Source organism: Dendrobates tinctorius, unplaced genomic scaffold, assembly GCF_039654945.1.
Source record: "Dendrobates tinctorius isolate UK_male_01 unplaced genomic scaffold, ASM3965494v1 ptg000028l, whole genome shotgun sequence".
Classification (NCBI taxonomy): Eukaryota; Metazoa; Chordata; class Amphibia; order Anura; family Dendrobatidae; genus Dendrobates; species Dendrobates tinctorius.
In genome coordinates this window covers 39,764,566-39,790,734 of record NW_027361696.1, presented here as the reverse complement: position 1 = coordinate 39,790,734, position 26,169 = coordinate 39,764,566, and the positions used below count along the sequence as shown (strand labels likewise).

The 26,169-nt window shown below is 43.3% G+C and overlaps 1 protein-coding gene and 1 long non-coding RNA gene across 2 annotated transcripts in view; both read left to right on the top strand.

Moving 5' to 3' along the window:
• IGLON5 (IgLON family member 5) overlaps nucleotides 1–26,169 on the top strand; it is a 554,166-nt gene that overhangs the window by 226,669 nt on the left and 301,328 nt on the right.
• Nucleotides 20,229–23,596, top strand: LOC141085315 (uncharacterized). The gene is made up of 2 exons (XR_012231271.1): nucleotides 20,229–21,053; nucleotides 21,147–23,596. It is a non-coding gene; the product is annotated as an uncharacterized lncRNA (long non-coding RNA).

The window sequence follows — 26,169 nt, the reverse complement described above, 5'->3', positions numbered from 1 at the left end:
CAGTACCTGACAAAGGCCACTATATGGTGTATGGAGCTGAGCTGTACACGTTCTGTACACTGTGTTGTTTTGGCTGCAGTGGGAGCTGATGTGGCCTCGTCTATGGTGGCTTCCCGCGCTGACTCGCTGGATACGTGCTTCTGTTTTCACGCTTCTATGACTTATTTGTCTGCCTGGTGTCGGGCAGATATAGGACCTGAGGGAAATCTAATGGTTGGAGGCCACCGCTGAGAAGAAATGAGGATCCGCAGAAATGCAGATTGTATCACATTCCAGATATAAATATCAGAGGCGACGTCTGCGGCAGAAATATCCGCTGATTACACCCAAATACGAGCGGCAGAGCGGGAGGCGCTCACCTCTCCTGGATAATTTGTTATTTTACATAAATACTCAGTAATTCTAGAATATAGGGAAGGAAACCGGAAATGTCTGATGGGAGGAGACCGCGGGGGGCCACGCTGATGCTAGCTCTGGGGCCCCTGCTCTTCTGTGTGTGATCGAGTCCTCCAGGGTGGAAAAGAGCCGAGAAGGAACTGAACGGGAAAGATAAACTGTTTTGATACATCAGTTGTTTGTTTTGCTTCTTATTCAAGAAAGTCTGATCAAAAACGCTGATGAAACACGGACCGTTCCTTTTACATACGAGATAAATCTGCAATGTCTGAATGGGGTGTTGTATCACCTCGAATTGTCTGTATCCTGCTGTATATTGTGCTGAGACCAGATGGTGGCGAGTATCGCGGCTTTCTTCTACGGACCGTTCCTTTTACATACGAGATAAATCTGCAATGTCTGAATGGGGTGTTGTATCACCTCGAATTGTCTGTATCCTGCTGTATATTGTGCTGAGACCAGATGGTGGCGAGTATCGCGGCTTTCTTCTACGGACCGTTCCTTTTACATACGAGATAAATCTTCAATGTCTGAATGGGGTGTTGTATCACCTCGAATTGTCTGTATCCTGCTGTATATTGTGCTGAGACCAGATGGTGGCGAGTATCGCGGCTTTCTTCTACGGACCGTTCCTTTTACATACGAGATAAATCTGCAATGTCTGAATGGAGTGTTGTATCACCTAGACTTGTCTGTATCTTGCTGTATATTGTGCTGAGACCAGATGGTGGCGAGTATCGCGGCTTTCTTCTACGGACCGTTCCTTTTGCATACGAGATAAATCTGCAATGTCTGAATGGGGTGTTGTATCACCTCGAATTGTCTGTATCCTGCTGTATATTGTGCTGAGACCAGATGGTGGCGAGTATCGCGGCTTTCTTCTACAGACCGTTCCTTTTGCATACGAGATAAATCTGCAATGTCTGAATGCGGTGTTAGATCATAGGCTTGTCTCTATCCTGCAGTATATTGGTGCTGGGATCAGGTCGTGGTTCGTATGGCAGCTTTCTTACGCGGACCATTCCTTTTGCATACGAGATAAATCTGCAATGTCTGAATGGAGTTTTGTACCAGGTGGTGGTACATAGGGCGGTTTTCTTACGTGGTTGATTTGGATTTGATGTCCTCTTGCTTGTATACTATACTTACTATAGTTTTTATTATTATTTATTTGTAATATGCCATTAATTCCATGGTGTTTGTGTTTTTTTAGACTTCCCCTTTAAGATCCTCCTGTGATAGATTACAATTAGGGCCAGTCTGGGCCTGCGTGTTGTAATCATGTAGATGCAGTAGCGTTGCTTATAATGAGATCATCAAACACTGCAGTTTTCTGAGAATTATTCCTATTTTTAGCTCCAGCTTTTCACAGCCGAAACATCTTGCCCTGGATTTTCTTCTCCTGAAGAATCTGTCCCTTTAAATTAACTCGGTTGAGTACAGGCCAGAGCCAAAATGATATCCCAGTTATACCACAGCTTCTGTAGAATAGGTCACTTTTTTTTCGTCTCGTGGTTTTTCATAACATTCTATAAACTTTCTTAACATTCTTCATATTTTGCAAAAAAATAAAAAATTCCCTTACTTTTTTGTCGTTGACTTAACCTTTTTTAGTAGTGCACATTTTTGGCAGAAAAAGTCAAAAGTAAGCAAAAATGTTACCAAAAATTAACCCCAAAATTTTAGATGCACAAAATAAATCACTGCTGGAGAACATTTGCACAAAAAAGAGAGGTTTGTGAAATAGTCACAATTTATGAATCAGTCAAAACTTGTGTTAGCGGAGTTTGAGGTTTTCAGAAGGTTCCAATTGACTCATCATTTGCTAATTTTCAAAAAGTCACCAATTTTGTTGCAAATATACTCGAGACAGCCTTTGGGAACGGAGAACAGGGGGAGTTAGGTTAGTGTAGTGAGGTGAAAGGCCTGTCTAAATAGAAGTGTTTTTAAAGCACGCTTAAAAATGTGGGGGCTAGGTATTAGTCAGATCTTCAGGGGTAGTGCATTCTAGAAAACTAGTGCAGCATGAGAGAAGTCTTGGAGACGGAGGTGCAAGATTGAGATTATGGAGGATGTTAGTCTTAGGTCAGTTGCGGAGCAGAGAGCATGGATAGTGTGATAGACGAAGATGACGCAAGTGATGTATTGTTGTGCAGAACTGTTGAGCTTTGTGGGTCAGAGAGATAAGTTTATATTGTATCCTGTAGCAGATGGGTAATCAGTGCAATGATTGGCATAGGATGGAGGCATCGGTCTAGTGGCTGGACAGAAACATAGCCCTGGCTGCTACATTCAAGGTGAGAGAGATGAGTTTGTATTGTTTTCTGTAGCAGATGGGTAACCAGTGCAATGACTGGAATGGGGTGGAGGCATCGGTGTAGCGGCTGAACAGAAGCAAACCCTGGCTGCCCCATTCAGGATAAATTGGAGAGGGGAGAGTTTAGTAAGAGGAAGCCTGATCAGTAGAGTTGAAATAGTCCAGATGAGAGTGAATCAGAGCAGCAGTAAGCATTTTTAAAGTTTCAAAGGTGAGAAAAGGTCAGATTCTGGAGATGTTTTTTAGATGTAGATGACATGATCGAGTAAGTGATCGGATAAAGGGAACAAAGGAAAGATCTGTGTCAAGTGTAACCCCGAGACAGCAAGTGTGCTGGTGGAATATAGTGGTTGAACCGCCGAAGCAAATTTCAATATCGGGTAAATGTAGGTTAGTAGAGGGGGGTAATACGAGAAGTTAAGTTTTTGACTGAGGGAGAACATGATGGGAGGGAGACAGCGGACTGGTATTTTGTACTAATGTGGGGGTGGTGTCATCAGCATAGAGATGGTACTGGAAACTGAACCTGCTGATGATTTGTCCAATAGGGGTCGTGTATACAGAGGAGTAGGGGACCTAAGACTGGGCCCTGAGGAAGCTCAATAATAATAGGAGGTCTAGGACTGAACCTGAGGAATCTTGATAATAAGATGAGGAGGTCTAGGACTGAACCCTTAGGAACCTCGATAATAAGAGGTCTAGTACTGGAACCTGGATAATAAGAGGAGGCCTAGGACTGAACACTGAGGAACCCTGATAATAGGAGGAGGCCTAGGACTCAACCCTGATGAACCTTTATAATAAGAGGAAGTCTAGGACTGAATCCTGAGGAACCTCGATAATAAGAGGAGGAGGCCTAGGACTGAACCCTGAACAACTTTGATAATAAGAGTACTGGAGTACTGTGTACAGTTTTGGGCACCAGTGCTCAGGAAGGATATAATGGAACGAGAGCGGGTACAAATGTGGGCAACAAAATTAATAAAGGGGATGGGGGAACTACAATACCCAGAGAGATTAGCAAAATTAGGATTATTTAGTCTAGAATAAGACAACTGAGGGGCGATCTAATAACCATGTATAAGTATATAAGGGGTCAATACAAATATCTCTCCGAGGATCTGTTTATACCAAGGAAGGTGACGGTCACAAGGGGGCATTCTCTGCGTCTGGAGGAGAAAAGGTTTTTCCACCAACATCGAAGAGGATTCTTTACAGTTAGGGCAGTGAGAATCTGGAACTCCCTGCTGAGGAGGTGGTGATGGTGAACTCAGTCGAAGGGTTCAAGAGAGGCCTGGATGTCTTCCTGGAGCGTAACAATATTGTATCTTACAGTTATTGTTACGTTCTTTAGAAGGACGTAGATCTGGGGATTTATTCTGACAGAATTTTATAGGCTGAACTGGATGGACTAATGTCTTTTTTTGGCCTTACTAACTATGTTACTATGTTATGTTACTATGTTAAGAGAAGGCCTAGGACTGAGTCCTCTGGAACCTCGATAATAAGAGGAGGTCTAGGGCTGAACCCTGAGGAACAAGAACCCCGACAGTAGAGGGAAGAGGAGCCGTCAATCCATATAGTTAAGAAGAGGAAGGTGGAGAGGCAAGAGAGAAAAGATTGTTTGAAATAAACAAATAAATCAGATCAACACATAAGTCAGTTTAAAGACACATGCAAATTGAAAGATGAATATGATGCAAACAAAAAAGCAAAACTGAAAACCACAAAAAAGGCACAAATGCAATAATGAATCTACAGTAACAAAACTGTCTAATTTATAACATAGCTGTATATAACCACCGCGAAATTACATCACTGCACACTATATGACAACGCTATTATCAACCCAAGCAGTCGTAGAATATCATATTATCACTGAGTACGTACTATGTGACAAGACTATTTATGACATCTTATTGCATTTATGATGAAATAGTCACTAGAAGGGAACAATCACTTAAAAAAATATAACTATTTTTATTGGCTTTATTTTGTTTTACCTGTAATTTAACTTTTTGATATACTTTTTTATTTACCATTATTGTGTTTTAGTCTGTTATTTATTTTTATTTTTACCTCTAGTTTTATATTTTTGTCTCAATCTTTCCTAATATAATTAGTAGATTTAGAAAACCCGTAACCCAGAACCGTCAAGTTCTGATGTCAATGAAACATCAGGAAAAAAAGGATCAACCTGGAGATAAAACAATGAGTTTTTATGCTAATGTGTAACTTTCTGCATCAGGGACGTTCTCCGCACAACCCACGGCGGATCTTAAACGTAAATATCATTATGTAAAACTTGATGATTGCTTCGGTTTATATGCCTGAGTGGCTCCTGGAAATCGTACAGTAATACCGCCATTCCGAGAGAATCCAGCCAACCGCACCCAATTACCTCCAAGTCTCTACAGATAATGGGCAAATTAACGTATATATGCAACCTGGCGAGACTGGGAGCGGAGCATAGAAAACTCCATTAGCATAAAGTGTAGTCAGGAACCCAAAAAACTCTAATAGCCCCGAATAAAGGAAGCCGATACCGGCCAACACCACTAATGGAGCCCATAGTATGGCGACTAGTCAGTGGTGAAATGGATGAGGAAAAAAATATCAGCATTGCTGACTACAATCTATAGGGTCTCCTGGAGCAGTGTGCAAGAGCGCAGATGAAGCAAAGCAGAGACGAACACTGCGATGGATTGGACTTTATCTTCATAATATCCCATGGAGTAATGGCCGGTCCCCCCAGCTCAGGACTGAGGGTCCGATGTTTCTCCAGATCTCCATTCTTCTGTCCACAGTTGTGGCCGTAGGGAGAGAAGGTGACAGGAAGGACAGCTCAGGATGGGCAATCTCTGTGTATCTAGGGAAAAAAAGGAGCCGCTGCAGACTCCATGAGGCACCAGTCTCCAGGAGGCACCCGTCTCCAAGAGGCATCGGAATTCAAAAGGCATCTGTCTCCAGGAGGCATTTGAATCTGAGAGGCACCAGCCTCCAGGAGGCATCTGACTCCAAGAGGCACCAGTCTTCAGGAGGAATCGGACTCCAAGATGCATTGGTATCCAGGAGGAATCGGACTCCAAGTCTATCTATAATTTTCTTACACAACCGGGAGAAAGATTTTGTTCTAGAACCAAAATGTCTCCAGGACACAATGGAAATCCACTATATAAAACAGTAATAAATCTGTTCATTTCATATCTATCCAGCTATGAACAAGAATTTTTTTTTCTTTCTTTCTGTTTTCCTCTTTTTTTGTCTCTTGTCTATGGATCAATGAACAACAATCTTTCCTTCTTTCTCTTTTCTCTTTTCTTTCTTTTTCATTTTCTTTCTTTTTCTTTTTACTTTCTTTTTCTGTTTCTTTGTTCTTTTCTTTCTCCTCTCTTGCTTTCTTTCTGTCTTTTTCGTTTTCTTTTTCTCTTTCATTACATTTTTCTCTTTTCACTCTCGTCTTTCTTTATTGCTCTCTTTCTCTTTTATTTCTTTTATTCTTTTTCAATCTTTCTCTTTTTCACTCTGTCTCTCGCTCTCTCTCCTCTCTTTTTCTCACTCACCTTTTTCTCTCTCTTTCTTTTTGTTTCTTACGCTTTCTCTTTTATGACTCCATTGTCTCTCTTTTTTCTGTCTCTTTTCTCTCTCCTTAATTTCTCTCTCCTTTCTTTCTCTCTCCTTTCTCTCTCCTATCTCGCTCTCTTTTCTCGCTCTCTCCTTTCTCTCACTCCTTTCTCTTTCACTCCTTTCTCTCTCCTTTCTCTTTCCTTTCTTGCTCTCCTTTCTCTCTCTTTCTCTTTCTTTCGCTCGCGCTCTCTCCTTTCTCTCTCTCCTTTCTCTCTCTCCTTTTTCTGTCTCCTTTCTCTATCTCTCCTCCCTCGCTCTCTCCTTTTTTGCTCTCTCCTTTTTCTGTCTCCTTTCTCTTTCACTCCTTACTCTCTCCTTTAACGCTCTCTCCTTTCTCTTTCTCCTTTCTTTCTTTCACTCTTTCTCTCTCTCCTTTTGCTCTCTGCTTTTTCTCTCTCCTTTCTCGCGCTCTCCTTTTTCTGTCTCCTTTCTTTCCTTTTTTTGCTCTCTCATTTCTCTCTCTCCTTTCTCTCTTTCCCTCGCTCTCTCTCACTCTTTCGTTCTTTCTTTCTCTCCTTTCTTTCTCATGCTCGCTCTCTTTCTCCCTCTTTCTCAGTTTCTCTTTTTCTCTCTGTCTCTCCTTTCTCTTTCTCACGCTCACTTTTCTCTTTCTCTCTCCTTTCTCTTTCCCTTTCTTTTCTCTCTCTTTCTCACTTATTCTCGTTCTCTCTCCTTTCTCACACTCTCTTTCTCTCGCTTTTCTCTCTCACTCTCTCTTTCGCTCTCTTTCTCTTTCTCCTTTGTCTCTCTCCTTTCTCTCTTTCCCTCTAATTTTTCTTTCTCACTTTCTCTCTCTTTCTTTTTCTCTTTTGCTTTCTCTTTTGCTTTCTCTCTCCTTTCTGTCTCTTTTCGCTCTTTCTCTCTCCCTCTTTCCTTTGTCCATCTTTCCTTCTCCAATCGCTATAGTCCTATGGTATAGGCTGCCTACTCTCTGGTACAGCAGAGCTGAATTTGTCATTTGCAGTCCCTGCAGGTGTCCTCCCACTATCTGTGGTTTCCCCATGATCTGCTGCATCCACACACAGGAGGAACAATCCGCTGACAAACTCGTCTCTGCTACATCTTGACATAAGAGGAACTTATTAAAGTAGAAAGAAAGGAGTTACAATCTGTTCTTGGCGATATGTAACAGGGTGATAGATGTAAGTGTGGGGTGTCACGCGAGCCCCGTCAGGGTGTGATGCCAATCACCTCCCAGGTGATGAATTCTCTCCCCATGATGCATTGCACATTGGATTGACGGGCCGCTCTTGCGTGCTGATGGTTCCAGCCTCTCCGTAGGTTTGGCTTGTCTGTCATTCTGATGCATGCAGGGAGGAAACAAGAGCAGGGATTTCTGACAGCAATGCTAAATGGATACACATCTTAAAGCGACACTGCAGGGTTCACATGGCAATTTGCAGGATTTTTACAAATCAGATGGCAAGCAGTGTGGTATCACAGCTTCCCATCCCCGTAGGGAAGCTGCGCACTGTGCCACCCTGATATCTTTATTTGTGCCCCTGTGCTGAAAAAAAAACAAAAACTAACAACATTGAATTGGGCTTTAAAAGAGGCACTGTCCCTTTAAGAAAATAGTAATTTTTAGCACTTGTTGTAGATGGACATTGGATACGATGTCAATGGTTTCAAGATGATTAACTCAGATTATGTTGCCCAGCTACTGATTTACTGGCCCAGAGAATGGAGGATAAAATGAAATTGTCAGATTACACCCTTTTAACCCTTTCCTTTCCCTGCCATCATAGAACAGGTCACAGACCCTGCAGAGCCATGGTTAATCACTATGATTGCAATTACTGAAAAAAAAAATGTTAAAAAAAAGGCAAAGCAACAGCGCCACCTGATGGCCAGAAAAGCTAGAAAAATTTAGAAAAATTGATGCAAATGAAACGCGGACCATTACATTTGCATACAAAATAAATCCGCAATGTCTGAATGAGGTGTTATATCAACTAGGCTCGTCTGTATCCTGCAGAATATTGGTGCTGGGACCAGGTGGTGGTACGTAGGGCGGCGTTCTTATGTGGTTGGTTTGCATTTGATGTCCTCTTGCTTGTATACTAATACTATAGTTTCTATGATTATTTATTTGTGCCTCCTTACTGAGAAAAAAAATGTAAAAGTAAAAAAAAGAAAAACAACAGCGCTACCTGGTGGCCAGAAATGCTAGAAAAATTTAGAAAAATTGATGCAAATGAAATAAATCGGAACAGAAATGGTCATTTCTATGTTGTCTTAATAATTCTAAATATTCAATAATCTTTTAATATGATTTTTCAGATTTTTCCCATTGTCCTATCCCATGATACTTCTCACAGATTTGCCAATCACGTTCAAAAATATTTCATTTTTAAAGAAATAAATTCATTTATTTACCCATTCTCTAGTTCTGTCAAAGTGTTAATTGTTTCTCGCCTGGGATTAGCGCCTCCTTCCTGTCACCGCCGTCATGGCAGCTGCCATAAGCTGAGCAAACACAGGCAGAATGGAGCGGAGCAGAGCAAACACAGACTGATTTGTCAGGAAGCTCAGGCTTCTGTATGCGACAAGCGCAGATTCAATATTGGGATCGGGGGCTCGTCCGTATGAATGACAGAGAGCGCTATTTATCTGCGAGGGGAAAAGTGATTGAAATGCGCAGAGTCGTCGTGCAGGATGTGAAATGTGCAGCAGAGACAGACAATCGTTTTTTTGCTGGCGATCAAGGCACCAAATTTGCAAGATCTAGAAAAAAAAAACTATTTGAAATTCAAAATATTTATGCTACCTAGTGACTATTGATGCAAAAGTGGCTACAATGTATCAATTCCAGGTAAAATGTATCAGTCTGGAGAACAAACAGTGCAGAGGATTGTCTAGGGGCGTACATGTGTTAACTAGTATGAGGGATTGCTTTTTGGACCCCCAGTTTCCAAGAGGCAGACTCTCACATGGCCCTTTTGGATAGAACATTAGCTGTGCCACCGCTCCACTCATTGGCTACAAGACAGAGTCGGAGAGTGGAGGCATAAATGTGTGGCTTCTGACTACTTCACGCTAACAGCCCCCAATTAGAGGTCTGAAATGCCTTGTTGGAATGGAGTGGTGACTGAGAAAAGGCGCCACCTATCTATTGACAGCCTACGGGACCTCCAAATAATGTTGGTGCGCCCACTGATTCCTAGTATAAGGGTCTGATCTTCCCTTTGTAATGGGGCAATGATCGCATCAAGTTATCACTTAGCTATAGGATGAGTGATATTAACTTGCTCATTGCTGGACAGGGGCAATAGCTTGCTCCCCCACAGATCCCATGAGTGGGGCTCTCAACTGACACTTTCGGATAGAACATTAGCTGTGCCACCGCTCCATTCATTGTCTACAGGACAGCCAGAGAGTGGAGGCATAAATCGCAGCTATTGACTCTAACAGCCCCTAATCTTGAGAATATAGATCTGCAATGCCTCGTAATGTTGTTGATGGCGCAAGTGAGCCACCGCTCCAATCACTGCCTACAGGACAGCCAAGGAGTGTTGACACACATGCGTGGCTACTGAATGCTTCGTTTTAACAGCCCACTTGTAGTGAGAATAGGGATCTGACATGCCTAGATGGAGCGGTCACATCGCAAGTGAACCACCGCTGTATTCACAGTCTGCATTACAGCCAATGAGTTTTGGTATGCCCACTGATCCCAAGTATAGGGGTCTGAAAATCCCCTTTGGAATGGAGCAATGATCATGCCAACTTGGCAAGTTATCATCTATCTACAGGATGAGTGATAATAACTTGCTGTTTTCTGGTCATGGAGCAATGTTTTAGACCCTCACAGATCCCAAGAGTTGGACTCTCAAATGGGTCTTTAGGATAGAACGTTAGCTGTGCCATCACTCCATTCGTTGTCTGCAGGACAGCCAGAAAGTGGAGGCCTAAATATACAGCTACTGAGTGCTTCACTCTAACAGCCCTCTGAGTCTGAGAATAGGAGTCTGAAATTCCTTGTTGGAATGGAGTGGTGATGGTGAAAGCACACCACCGCTCTATTCACAGTCTACAAGATCATCCAAGAGTAGGGGCATGATACCTCTTCATTTGGCAGCCCACTGGTCTTAAGGATAGGGGTCTACAATTCCTTGAAATGGAGTGGTGATGGCACAAGTAAGCGACCACTTACTTGACTGTCTACAAGACAGCAAAGGAGTGATGGTACGCCAGCTGATGCCAAGTATAGAGATGTATTTCCTTTTGGATGAATAATTTAGGCTTACTGTGCGCTGCTGAGATCAGGATAAAGTCACCACATGAGATACTTTTAAACTCTTTATTCCCAACGCGTTTCGAAATGAAAAACCATTTCTTCCTCAGGGGATGACAAGTATAGAGATGTGAAATTCCCCTTTTGGGAATGAAGCAATGATCATGCAAGTGCGCCACAAATCCATCCATTATCTAAAGGAATGTCGAAAACCATTAAGCTCAACCCTTCCATCCCTCCCATTGAAATGACTCAGATCAATGCCCCATTCTTGGGATCGATGGGGGGTCTCAGGGGTCAAACCTTCACCAATCAGAAAGTTATCGCCAATCCTGAGGTCAAGGGGAAATTAGCAGAGGTGGACAACCTCTATAAAGTATAATTACATACAGTGGGTATGGAAAGTATTCAGACCCCTTTAAATTTTTCACTCTTTCATTGCAGCCATTTGGTAAATTCAGAAAAGGTCATTTTTTTCTCATTATTGTACACTCTGCACTCCATCTTGGCTGGAAAAAAAAACAGAAATGTAGAAATTTTTGCAAATTTGTTAAAAAAGGAAAAATGAAATATCACATGGTCATAAGTATTCAGACCCTTTGCTCAGTATTGAGTAGAGCAGAAAGAATAAGGAGGCACACACAGCTAGAGGGAGACGAGGTGCGAGCTGAACCGGGATAATATAAGAGAAAAGTCAAACAGCTGCACTCTCAATTCGTGTTGTTAGTGAGTATTTAATAAGTAGAAAGTTGACACCATATACATTGATATTGGATGCAGAAGGCGCAGTATCAAGAAGCGTAAGTAATTTTTCGACTCTTTGGAGAGTCTTTTTCAATCAACGCTACTGTAGATTCAATATGGCCCAAAAGAGTATTGATATGTAATCTAGGTGCTGTAGATATGCAATGGTGTTGCAACTGCGCTGCAACGCGCGCTCCTGGACACCATCTCCAACACTGTACATAACTGCATATCTACAGCACCTAGATTACATATCAATTCTCTTTTGGGCCATATTGAATCTACAGTAGCGTTGTTTGAAAAAGACGCTTCAAAGAGTCGAAAAATTACTTACGCTTCTTGATTCTGTGCCTTCTGCATTGAATATCAATGTATATGGTGTCAACTTTCTACTTATTAAATACTCACTAGCAACACAAATTCAGTGTTTAGTTTAGTTTAGTATTTAAGTTTTTTACACCTGGATTTGGGGATCCTCTACCATTATTCCTTGCAGATCCTCTCCAGTTCCATTAGGTTGGATGGGGAACGTTGGTGGACAGCCGCCATTTTCAGATCTCTTCAGAGAGGCTCAATTGGGTTGAGGTCAGGGCTCTGGCTGGGCCAGTCAAGAATGGTCACAGATTTGTTCTGAAGCCACTCCTTTGCTATTTTAGCTGTGTGCTTAGGGTCACTGTCTTGTTGGAAGGTGAACGTTCGGCCAAGTCTGAGGTCCAGAGCACTCTGGAAGAGGTTTTCATCTAGGATATCTCTGTACTTGGCCACATTCATGTTTCCTTTAATTGCAACCAGTCGTTCTGTCCCTGCAGCTGAAAAACACTCCCATAGCATGATGCTGCCACCCCCATGTTTCACTGTTGGGATTGTATTGGGCAGGTGATGAGCAGTGCCTGGTTTTATCCACACATACCACTTAGAATTAGGGCAGCACGGTGGCTCAGTGGTTAGCGTTGCAGCGCTGGGGTCCTGGGTTCGAATCCCACCAAGGACAACATCTGCAAGGAGTTTGTATGTTCTCCCCATGTTTGCGTGGGTTTCCTCCCACACTCCAAAGACATACTGATAGGGAATTTAGATTGTGAGCCCCATCGGGGACAGTGATGATAATGTGTGCAAACTGTAAAGCGTTGCAGAATATGTTAGCGCTATATAAAAAATAAAGATTATTTTTATTATTATCACCAAAATGTTCTATCTTCATCTCATCAGACCAGAGAATCTTTTTTCTCATAGTCTTGGAGTCCTTCATGTGTTTTTTAGCAAATTTTATGCGGGCTTTCAAATGTCTATCACTGAGGAGAGGCTTCTGTTGGGCCACTCTGCCATAATGTCCCGACTGGTGGAGGGCTGCAGTGATAGTTGACTTTGTGGAACTTTCTCCAATCTCCCTACTGCATCTCTGGAGCTCAGCCACAGTGATCTTGGGGTTCTTCTTTACCTCTCTCACCAAGGCTCTTCTCCCACGATTGCTCAGTCAGTTTGGCTGGACGGCCAGGTCTAGGACGACTTCTGGTCGTCCCAATCTTCTTCCATTTAAGGATTATGGAGGCCACTGTGCTCTTAGGAGCCTTGTGTACTGCAGAAATTCTTTTGTAACCTTGGCCAGATCTGTGCCTTGTCACAATTCTGTCTCTGAGCTCCTTGGCCAGTTCCTATGACCTCATGATTCTCACTTGATCTGACATGCACTGTGAGGTCTTATATAGACAGGTGTGGGCCTTAACAAATCAAGTCATATCAGTTTAATTAAACACAGCTGGACTCCAATGAAGGAGTAGAACCATCTCAAGGAGGATCACAAGGAAATTGACAGCATGTGACTTAAATATGAGTGTCTGAGCAAATGGTCTGAATACTTATGACCATGTGATAGTTCAGTTTTTCTTCTTTACTAAATTTGCAAAAATGTCTAGCTTTTCTGTTATTTTCAGTTAAGATGGGTGTACATTAATGTGAAAAAAAAATGAACTTTTTTGAATTTACCAAATGGCTGCAATGAAACAAAGAGTGACACATTTAAAGGGGTCTGAATACTTTCCTTTCCCACTGTAGGATATAAGACCCCCTTCCCTTTAAGTTTTGTTATAAGTTGCCAATAGGAGCTTTTAGACTTTTATGGATGCATACAAACGTTTATGAATGGTGGTGGGGTAAGACCTCCCGGGTGCGTGACTTGTTCCCGTGGATTTGGAGGCGGCATGCTACAGCACAGAGAACACCGTTGAGACATAAAATTGTCAAGGGAATCGTGGGGAGAAAGGCTTTGTCTGAAGCTGAACAAATGGCATTATCATTCGATATAAAGACATTCCTGCATCAAGGCCGCACTGGCGATATGAACAGAGATGCGGCGGCTGTTCAGATGGGAAAATTTTTGTGTGTTCACATACTAATCTCAAGACAGAGATAAAAGCGATAGAAAGGTAGAAGAAGGCATGACGGGCCTAGCGGCATCTATAGAATAAAAAAGAGGAGACTACGGGGAATGTGCAGAAGAAAGCAGAGCTCTGTACTGAAGAATAAACCCCCCAAAAGACCAAAAATTACCAGAATAACACATATAGTCTGGTGATGGGTGATAAGTCAATTGCTGGAGACGACTCCTGCTGCGTTCCTTTCTTAATATTTGACTCCTTTATGAATAGATCTTTCTAGCAGTCAGAGCTAGATGTGAAGTATAATGATAAAACCTTTGTTTCTTGTAATCACCACTAGAGGGAGCTTGTGTTTTAATGCGTATACACTGAATTTAAAGGGAATCTGTCCGCATCATTTACGCCTCTACTCTACTTCTGCCAACATTTGTGACCTAAAAACGTCTTTTTTTTGTTTTTTTAATTCTACATTAGTCAATTGTAGCATTACAATTTTCTAAAAGACTACCTTGAAAACTCTTTCCATGTATGCAGATGAAGACTCAAGTGTTCTCTGGGCATATCCAGGTCATCTAAGTGTCCTGGTCAATTTTCTAGAAGATAACCCACTTGGATGTTGATTGATTGCGCAGCTGAAAACTGGAGTATGTGCAGAGTGACTGCACTTTCCTGGGTAGAGTGGTTATTTTTGGACTGCGTATGCGCTGCTAGTGAGCTCCCTTTTAGGTCATCAGGACCAGAGGTCATATGGACCAAAATAAATTTCTCCACTCACACAAAGCAGAGGAATGCAATTTTTCATTATTCATACACTGATCATGATGACATAAAAGTGGGCTCACTGTTGGCGCATGCACAGTCCAAAAATAACCATTCTGCACATGGAAGAGTTAAACACTCTACACATGTGCCAGTTTTCAGTTTTGCATCAGTCTACAGTCCAGTTTGCTATATTCTACAAGGTTGACCATGACATTTAGATGACCAGGATATGCCCAGTAAATATTCTGCCCAAGGAAGGGTCAAAATTCTGCTTTGAGCTGTAATGAAAATTCTTCAACTTTTCAGCTCTACCATGCAATTTCCAGATTTTGTGAAGTGTGTGAAATTCAATGACCAGGGAAAAGCTAAACGGACATTAACTAGAACATTAACTACAACTTTTAGATGTCCCCAACTAATTCCAGCAGAAACTTAAGGATTAGTTTGCACATCACTGCATGCGTAGGATGACTTGGTCCATAAATGCGCCAGTCTTGGTGAATACATGTGCCGACCAACATTGATTACTCTGCTCACACAAAAGCAAACAATTTCCACATTCACAGGATTTCAGCCTCACTTTATATAACATGCCAAGAATGGGTGTAATGAAAATTAATCCAGATGTTGATTCCAGCAAACTGAAGAGATTTGTTAGGTCCTTTTTATCAGGCATGTGGGGCTACATTTCACTAATAGAAAAAGGGGGAAGAAATTTCCAGCGATGAAATCAAGAAGGAAAGTTATCTTTTTTCGTAAAAAAAAAATGAAAAACTTTTATTCGGTACAGTAGTACATTAAAAAAAGACATGGATCCTGGTCACCAGAGCCTGGGATTAACAACTAACATGTTTCAGCTCAGAGCCTTAATCATGGTATGTAGCACCATGGACTGAACAGGTTTCTAATATAAATCACAAGTTAGTGCTGCGCAGGTGTGAGCTTGTAAACCAGAGAGGTTCATTGGATGCAGTGAAGAGCCGGAGGCAGAGAAAGGGATAACAGGGTTTACTGAACAGGCAAATAACAAGTAATAATCCACGCAGGGAGGCACGAATAGTACGGCAGCGGCGGGAATTGCACACAAACACAATGCTCAAGAATAAGATATACAAAAACATCGCTTGCAGTTCTTGCAGGGGAAAGGCTGAAAAATCTCCTGACGGCGTCGCAAATCGTGGACAAAGTCTCTGGCTCTGTTACGGATGCACAAGAAGCACTGTCTCCTGACAGTGCTGATGGATCCAGTCCTGCTTGGCTTGAGTGCGCTGGAACGTGAGGACAGTTCTTTCCTTAGGAATGGCACCAGACACAAGCCGTGGGCACGCTCACAGACTGCGGCAGCGGGTGGTCCTTTGAAGTAGTCTTTAGGCATCTTATGTGTTACCACAGACAGGACAGGGCTGTCCAAAAGAACAGGGTCAGGGTCAGACAATAACTTAATAGCATCAAAGTTAGTCTTATAGTCAGCACACTGAGGGATGAGTGGCGTGGAGTTGTCAGCCGGAGCAGCGGAGAGGGAGTCAACCTTCTCCTGTTGCTTTCCCGCCAAATCTGCCCCGTTCCCACACTCAGTCCTCCTTATATACCCCGCACCCCTGCTGTCCAGCGGGAAGGCACTTCCCTCCAAGAAGAAGCCTCCCCCAGCAACAGTGGTGACAGTCCCAATAGTTCCGGCCTTAAAGGGCACCGGAAACCGCTGACTGTCTTGGCTCATCATCTTACAAGCTAATGGAGATAATAAAACACCTGAAAATTTAACTCAATAAAGCGCCACAAAAACGTAACACATAGAGTTGGAAGAAAATAAACACATATATGGTACATAAATATACAAAGACGGTATGAAAAGAGAAAAAATAAATAAATAATTTCATTAGGCTAGTTCCACACTAGCGTTTCTGCCGTCTGCGCACGACTGCTGATAATCCCCGCCCCCTGCTGCGCCCCCTCCTGACATCACCGCCTATTATCGCACATGGCCGCATGTGATCTGCGCACCCTATCTTTAAAATAGGGTGCGCAGACCGTGCGCTAGTAGGACTTTTGAGTGTGCTGCGCACTTTTGTAGGTGCGCCGGTGTGCACCGAACGCAGCATGTTGCATTTTGGCGCTCTTGGCGCACCTTTAAAAGTCCGCAGCGCACTCAAAAATCCTACTAGCGCACGGTCAGCGCATGCGGCCATGTGCGATAATAGGCGGTGATGTCAGGAGGGGGCGCGGCAGGGGGCAGGGCTTATCGGCGGCCGTGCGCAGACGGCAGAAACGCTAGTGTGAAACTAGCCTTAGACTTAATTGTATTGTAAAATAAGATCTTGTCGTAGATTTATACCGTGGGAGACGCTGGTCTGTAACTTAAAAATCCAAAAAGATTTGCGGTTCAATAGTTTTCGCCTTAAATCACCTCCTCTCTTAGGTCTATACACTTATTCTACACCATAGAATTTTAGCTAGCTGATATTACCCTCATGTATTTGAGAAAAATGCTGTGAGCCTGCTGATACACCAACAGCTTTCATATTAACCGCGTCAGAAATGTGCGGTTTTTCAGATGTCCGGTGGTACAACTTGTATATTGCATTCACCTGTTGTATTACAATTTATAAAATTATTAAAACCCTTTAACCCCCAGAGATTTTTTCGGTTTAGTGTTTTTCACTTGCCTTCTTCCCAGAGCCATAACTTTTTTATTTTTCCATCAAAATGGCCGTGTGAGAGCTTGTTTTTTGCAGAACAAGTTGTGCTTTTGAACAATACCATTTGTTTTACCATATCATGCACTAGAAAATGGGAAAAAAATCCAAGTGCGGTGAAATTGCAAAAAAAAGTGCAATACCACACTTGTTTCTTGTTTTTTGCTTGGCTTTTTTTTCTAGGTTCACTAAATGCTAAAACTGACCTGCTATTATGATTCTCCAGGTCATTATGAGTTCATAGACAACGAACATGTCTAGGTTCTTTTTTTCTCTAAGTGGTGAAAAAAAATTCCAAACTTTGTTAAAGTAGCGTAGCGTCTCCATTTTTCATGATCTCGGGTTGGGTGAGGGCTTATTTTTTTGCGTGTCGGGCTGACGTTTTTAATGATACCATATTAGTATAGATACGATCTTTTGATAGCCTGTTATTGCATTTCAATGCAATGTCGAGGCTACCAAATAAACGTAATTCTGGCATTTTGACTCTTTTTCTAGCTACGCCGTTTAGCGATCAGGTTAATCCTTCATTTATTGACGATACCTAATATGTGTTTGTGTGATTTTATTTTTGTTGCTTTATTTTGAATGAAGCAAAAGGGGGGTGATTTGAACTTTTTTTTTTTTTTTAATTGCTTTTATATTTTTAAAAACATTTTCATTTACTTTTGGCATGCTTCAATAGCCTCCATGGAAAACTAGAAGCTGCCCTAATCCGATCGGCTCTGCTACATAGACGCGATGAGCAGATCACATCTATGTAGTAAAATTGTTGACTTGCTATGTGCGCTGACTACTGGGTGTTGCTCACAGCAATCCGGCACTGACAATGATAGAGGTCTCCAGGAGACCTCTGGTTGTCATACCAACACACCGGTGACCCGCGATCACTTGACGCGGGTCACCAGTGTGCGTATTTCCGGCTCGATTGCTGGCAGTGCTTGTTAAATGCCGCTGTCAGAGTTTGACAGCGGCATCTAACTAATTAATAGCCGCAGGTGGATCGCGATTCCATCCGCGGCAAAACAGCTGACGTATCCCGGGAAAGATGTGGGCTCACCGCCAGAGCCCACATCAAAGGGAGGGAGTCCGACATCAGCGTACTATTACATTACACCCGATGTCAGAAAGGGAGTAATACAAAATTCTTTGTTTGTTGTGATAGATTTAAATGTTTGTTTATTATGAACTACATGTGAACAAGCTTTGCAGGGAGTGTGTCCGCAGCTGAAAAAAACCTTTTGTAGATAACCAGGTAGACTGATGCGAGGGTGTTTCATTGGAAAAATAACTGCGTGAGAGAATATTCCCTAGTGTTGGGACTTTCTTAGCAACAAAACGCACTTCAGTTTTTTTTAAGAATATCAGTAAGCTTAGGATCTTCGTTTAACATCGGTAGATATTTACGTATGATGTATACTGGGAACTATATTGGGTGGAAAAGGTGATACAATTATTAGTGTTATTGGTTCTAGGCTTATCTGACAATAGATTCTGTGTATTTTTTTCACAGCTGTATCACCTTTCCTCGGAGTCCGATTAGAGTAACCTCTATATTGTAATCTATGGCTGGTTTTATTAACCTCTGTATTATACATTGATGGCAGGGAAGAGTTTCTGTTCATCCTAATAAGTTCACCAAAGGGGATATTCTTAATTCCGTGGGGTGGGTGGCAAGAGCTAGCTTCCAAGATGGAGTTGTTATCTGTGGATTTTTTAAAAGGAGAAATAATAGACCCTGTATTGTTATTCCCAGTTAGCGTGATATCAAGGTCATTAATAGACCTTGCAGAAAGTCTGTAAGTAAAAGATAAATTTATTGTCATTGATGCATGCAATGAATTTAAGAGCTTCTATCGCAGAACACTTCCAAATATTAATGATATCGTCAATATAACGACCGTACAAATCTTTCAAGTTGTGAAAAACATTTTTTTTTCAGAAAACAAAAAATATTTCCTCCCAAATTGCGACCACTAGAATTTCCCTCCCATGCTAACTTCTTTGGTTTGAAGAGAGAAAGTCCCTGCAGATGAAAAATAGTTATGAGTAAGCAAGAATGAAACTGCTAGTACTAAAAATTCCTGTATCTCTTTTTTGTATGAACTATAGTTGTCAAGAACAAATCTCAGGCTGGTGATAGCCACATCGTGTGATACAGAAAGGTATTATTATTTATTAATATAGCACCATTGATTCCATGGTGCTGTACATGAGAAGGGGTTACATACAAATTACAGATATCACTTACAGTAAACAAGCTAACAATCACAGACTTGTGGGCTTACATTCTACAGGATGGTGGGGAAGGAGGCAGTAGGTTGGGGGGGTTGCAGTAGCTCTGATGGTGTTGAGGCAGTAGCTCTGGCACTGGTGAGGAGGCAGCAGGGATCATTGCAGGCTATAGGCTTTCTTGAAGAGGTGGGTTTTTAGGTTCCGTCTGAAGGATCCGAATGTGATGGATAACCGGACGCGTTGTGGCACCGAATTTCAGAGGATGGGGGACATTTGGGAGGCGAATAGGTGAGGAGCGAATAAGTGTGGAGGAGAGAAGGAGGTATTGGGAGGGCTGAAGATTAGATATTGACAGATTAGTTCAGAAATATATGGAGGAGAAAGGTTATGGATGGCTTAGTAGATCACTGTTAGTAGTTTAAACTGGATACGCGGGGAAATTGGAAGCCAGTGAAGGATTTTCAATGAGGGGAAGCAGGAGTGTAGTGAAGAGAGAGATTAATTAGTCGGGCAGCAGAGTTAAGCACGGACTGGAGAGGTGCGAGAGTGTTCAAAGGTGGGCCACAGAGGAGGATGTTGCAGTAGTCGAGGCGGGAGATGATTAGGGCATGCACAAGCATTTTGGTAGAGTGAGGATTGAGGAAAGGACGGCTTCTGGAAATATTTTTGACCTATAGGGTATAGACTGACAACATCACAGCTCAACCACTTGTGGGAGGAGTGCCATGGATATTTGTCCAGAGTAGTAATGAGCATTTTAATATCTCTGATGAAACCTGGCAGTGCTCTCACAAGTGACTGAAGGTATAGACTAGTACTAGGAGAATGGGTGGATCTATAACTTCAGCCACTTGTGAGAGCACTGCCAGGTTTCATCAGAGATACTAAAATGCTCATTACTTCTCTGGACAAATATCCCTGACACTCCTCTCACAAGTGGATGAGCCAATTAGTGATAGGGGATCTACCTTCTAGATGAATGCCAATGGCACTAGCTCTGGGGTTGGGTTTGATCGGCATCGGACCCTGCAGAATTTAGATAAAAATGGTGAATAGACTTCTTACAAACTATTGACTGATAGAACGTTATATCTGTACAGGACCAATGGAGTGTTCATCCTGGTCTCCCTGGTTCATGAACCAACTGATGCCCAATAGAAAGGAGATCAGTACTAGAGAGAAAGATTCTTGTAACAACACTGATTTATATTTTTCAGGGTCCATTGGAAGCTGGGTGACAGTCTGTAAAGTGAATGTCCACCTTTTTTTTAGGTCACAAAGTTCTATGACAATTATTTTTTTATATATATATATATATATATATATATATATATATATATATATATATTAGCTGCAGAGCCCGGAGTTGCCCGGGCATAGTAGGTAACTGTGGTTAGTTATAACAAATTATAATTCCAGGTATATTTCCCGTTCGTATATTCCCCACTGTCCTCTCTGATCCCAGGTACATTCCCCACTCTCGTCATTGATCCCGGGTACATTACCGGCTTTCATCTCTGATCCTGGGTATATTCCCAGCTCTTGACTCTGATCCTGGGTATATTTGCCGCTCTCATCTCTGATCCTGGGTGTATTCCCAGCTCTCGTCTCTGATCCCGGTTATATTTCCCCCTCATCTCTGATCACCCTCTCATCTCTGATCCCAGGTATATTCCCCGCTCTCGTCTCTGATCCCAGGTATATTCCCCGCTCTCGTCTCTGATCCCAGGTATATTGCCCGCTCTCGTCTCTGATCCCAGGTATATTGCCCGCTCTTGTCAGGGAAAAACTACAACTCTCAACAACCCTTGCAGAGGCTGCCATGTTCGCGGTACAGAGTGCAGATCGCCAATGATGTTGGTGTTCATGTCGCTGCTCTTTTCCAGCGCAGACTGACAGCAGGGACTCCGCCTGAGTGTGGTGGGTTTCTTCTTCCCTCCTTCCTGCCAGGCTAGCAGCTGGTGCACAGATCCAATCCTGGGTCCCGAAGAGTTTCTGGGCTTTATGTGCCAATCGGCACATTGGTGGCGGCGAGCAGCACAGACAGAGTGAAGCTCCGGAGAGGGTTCCTCTATTCACTGGCTGAACTCTCGGTAGATGCAAGATCCTGGGCAGCTAAACGACCTGTGATGATGTCACGACCATGTGACCAGTCATATGCTTGGGATGAGGAGTCAGACGCAGGGCTGTGCTGGAGTAGAAGTGTCAGCTCGTGTCACAGAGCATCACTGGGGGAAGTATGGTAACCCCGTATACATATGATTAGAGGGTCCCTGCAGAAGAGCTGTGTGTGCAATGTATATGAGGCCAAGCTGTGTGTCACTTCTGTTATCTGGTGGGCTCTTTCTCTGTAGCTATGTGGAGTGGGCGGGGCTCTGTGGAGTAGGCATGGCTTGATACATACACACACATACATACACTCGACTTTATATATACAGTATAGATATTCACATGATCAAATTTGGGCTTTCCCCAGTCACCACTAGGGAAAGCTCAGGAGCTAACTGTATACTGTGTTATTTATCACGTATCCAAGCAGCTAACTTTCTGATATTTGATGCATTAGTGAAACGTAGAAAACAATAGCGTGAAAATAATGGGGAAAAACGTCAGCTGTTGCAGCACCTTGCCGGATGAAGTAACATCGCCCGGAGCCCTCTCAGTCTTAGACGTCTTCCTCCTCTTCTTCCTCGTCTTCCTCCTCTTCTTCTTCCTCTTCCTCCTCTTCTTTCTCTTCTTCCTCCTGTTCTTCTTCCTCTTCTCACTCTTCTTCCTCTTCCCCCTCTTCTTCCTCATACACCTCTTTTTCTTCTTCCACCTCTTTTTCGTCTTCTTCTTCCTCCTCTTCTCTTCTCCCTCTTTACTGTTCTTACTCTTCTTTCTCATCTCTTTTTTTCTCAACTCTTCTGTTCTTTCTCTTCACTTTTCTATTCTCTTCCTTCTCTATTATCTTCCTTCTCTAGTCGCTTCCTTCTCTATTCTCTTCCCTTCTCTGTTCTCTTCCCTTCTCTGTTCTCTTCCCTTCTCTAGTGTTAGCGTCCGGGCTTGACGAGGCAAGCCTTCTGGAGTGGACCCTCTGGACCGTGGCACCGGGGGGCCCCGGGCGAGCAACCAGGAGGAGCCAACCACTATACAGGGATCGTTAGGAGCAGGCCCAGAGATTTGAGTACCACGGTAGCCGATACCAAGAGGGGCAGCTCAGAATGGACTGGAGTAGAACTATGTGCGAAGAGCACGGAACAACAGAACGGTGCAGGACACAGGTCGCAGGAGAGGAGTAGGACTGCGGGAAAGGGCCATGACACTACAGGAGACAGGGCTGGAATAGGACTACAGGCATGGACCACAGGACAACAGGGAGTAGGACCAGAGTAGGATGGCTGGAGTACCACAGAGCAACATAACGGAGTAGGACACGGGAGGCAAGACTGGAGCAGGAGTGGACCACGGAACAACGAGGGCCGGAGTAGGACGGCAGGAGGAAGGCACGGACAGCAGGACCGGAACAGGGACACAGGTAGCAGAACCGGAGCAGGGACACAGGTAGCAGGACCAGAGCAGGGGCTGCAGGGACACAGCAAGGAGAGAGGTAATCTCAGATGAGTAGCGGCCTATAGTACAATTACAACACAAAGATCAGGCACCTACATTACATATAGTCTCCTCCTTCTCTAGTCTCTCCCTTCTCTAGTCTCTCCCTTCTCTAGTCTCTCCCTTCTCTAGCCTCTCCCTTCTCTAGTCTCTCCCTTCTCTAGTCTCTCCCTACTCTAGTCTCTCCCTTCTCTAGTCTCTCCCTTCTCTAGTCTCTCCCTTCTGTAGCCTCTCCCTTCTCTAGTCTCTCCCTTCTCTAGTCTCTCCCTTCTCTAGTCTCTCCCTTCTGTAGCCTCTCCCTTCTGTAGCCTCTCCCTTCTCTAGTCTCTCCCTTCTCTAGTCTCTCCCTTCTCTAGTCTCTCCCTTCTCTAGTCTCTCCCTTCTGTAGCCTCTCCCTTTTCTAGTCTCTCCCTTCTGTAGCCTCTCCCTTTTCTAGTCTCTCCCTTCTAGTCTGTTTCCATCTCTATTCTCTTTCCTTCTCTTTTCTCTTTCCTTCTCTTTTCTCTTCCTTCTCTTTTCTCTTCCCTTTTCTTCCTTCTTTTTCTCACCCTTCGCTTTTTCTCTTTCTTTTTTCCACCCTTCTCTTTTTCTCACCCTTCTCGTTTTCTCTTTTTTTTTTCACCCTTCTCTTTTTCTCACCCTTCTCGTTTTTTCTTTTTTTTCTCACCCTTCTCTTTTTCTCTTTCTTTTTCTCAGCCTTCTCTTCTTTTTTGAGCTCAGTTCCACCCGCGCTAGCTCTGAAGCCACCCATCTCCAGATGCATTCAGGGAGACAAGGAGTGAACGGTGAAGTAGGAGGAGGGTACGGGATGGGTGAACTGGAGGTGACCCAGTTTTTGGCGCACATAGAGAGCATCATTCTGTATTCAGTGTCCATCCCATCAGGAGCTTAAACTGTTTAGTTAACGAAGCGGGGAGCCGGCCGCAAGAAAATCTGTTACTGCTGGAGCCCTTTAATCTCACCCTGCAGAACCCCCTGCTACTTTTGCAGCGCTGAGCTTTAAAAAACGATGCAGCAGAGCTGAGTTTGCCAGATACCCTTGGCTTCTATTTCATATTCAGATGAGCTGTTTTTCTCCCACCACATTTGGGAATTGCAGATGATCAGGGTCCGGTTTTTCGTGTGCAGCAGAACTGAATTTGTCAACAGTTTGGATTTACGTATATAGCAGAGCTGTGTTTGTAGCTAGGATGTTTTTTTTTTTCTCAGAAGCATCCAATGCCAAGTTTATCACTTGGCCCAGCTAGTGGTGATGAACAAATTTCATTTAAAAAAAAAAAACAATTTGCTATTCTAAAAAAATTTAAATTTGCCAAAATCCTAATTTTTGGGGATTAGATTCACACAAATTCAGCATAATGTGGCAATACTTTTGAAGGCCAGGAAAGAGTTAAAGATTAAAACCAGTATACTTCAGTTTGAGGCACTTTAGATATGGATTTAATCAAATCTACCCAATTTGTGGACACTTCACTCATCTCTAGTGTGTTACATAGGACTGCAGGTAAATTGTCATAAGATCTGTACGATGGCTTCTGATTGGCAGGATCTGCTGGCTGATGGTGGGTACATAACACATCCAGCCCGGTTACATCTACTTGATTTTGCATGCACAGCGTGGATCCACTGCTCAATCCTGCCTGCAGAACCCAGCTGTGATCCTGGGCTGATCACCGCCAACATGCAGAGCTGTGCTCCATAATCCAGGCCTGCAGCACCCAACCAGGACAGCTCCACCATCAGATGTGGCTCTACAGTACAAAGCCTTTAGACAGAGCAATGCAAATCCATACTGCCCAGCCAAACACACACCGTCCTGCAAGTGAGCATCCCCTCAGTCCGGCTCTTCCATCATAGCAAACCCTGCTGTGTGCAAGCAATGCCTTGCAGTCTACAAACCCAAGATGTGTGCCCGCAGGAGGCATCCAGCACGCAGAATGCAAAATATGGACCTGGGTGCAAAAAGCTGCAAAATTTGGACTTGGGCCCCCAATTTCATGTTGGTCAGATGTATGGACCTTTGTAGTGTTCTAGATCCTATAAAGACGTGTGTTCACCCTTCATGTAATAATCTCCCCTTCCTTGGCCCCTTTCTGAAGTAATTGCACCTGTCCTGGGCCCCTTTTTGTAATTATTTCCCCGTTCTGGCCCCTTTCTGTAATTATTTCCCTGTGTTGACCCTTTTCTGCAATAATTTCCCCCATCCTGGGCCCCTTTCTGCAATAATGTCCCCATCCTGGGCCTCTTTCTCTAATAATTAAACCTGTCCTATGCCCCTTTCTGTAATTATTTCCCTATCTTGGACCCTTTCTACAATAATGTCCCCTATCCTGGGCCCTTTTCTATAATAATTTCCCCATCATGGGCCCCTTTCTAGAATAATGTCCCCTGTCCTAGGCCCTTTTATGCAATAATTTCCCCATCCTGGTCGCCGTTCCATAATAATGTTCCCTTTCCTGGGCCTCTTTCTGTAACAATGTCCCTCTTCCTAGGCCCCTTTCTATGCCCTTTCTATACTATAATGAGCTCATCCTGAGCCCCTTTATGTAATAATGTCCCCATCCTGGGCCCCTTTCTGTAAGTATGTCAATTATTTCCCCTGTCCTGTTCCCTGTTCTATAATAATGTCCCCATCCTTGGCCTCTTTCTGTAATAATTTCCCCTGTACTTGGTCCCTTTCTGTGATAATGTCCCTCTTCCTGGAGCCCTTTCTGTAATAATTCCCCCTGTCCTGAGCCCCTTTTTGTAATAATGTCCCCCTTCCTGCACCGTTTTATATAGCAATGGATCCGTCATGGGCCCCCTTCTGTAACTATGTCCTTCGTCCTGGCCCCCATGCTGTAATAAAGGATCTCCTGTGTGCCTTCTTGTTATGTTTGTCCTGGGCCTCTTCCCTTCATAATGTGCCCCATCCTGGTAAAATGGCCACTCCAGTAGTAATGTCCCTCATCCTGGGCCGATTCCTGGTATAATATCCCTGGTCATGGGCCCATTACCATAATAATGTCCCCCATACTGACTCCTTCCAGTAACGATGTCCCCCATCCTGATATAATATCCGTCATTATGGGCCTCTTCCAAGATCAGCAAATTATGTACACAGTGACTGCAGCAGCAGAATAGTGAGTGCAGCTCTGGAGTATAATACAGGATGTAACTCAGGATCAGTAATGTAATGTATGTACACAGTGA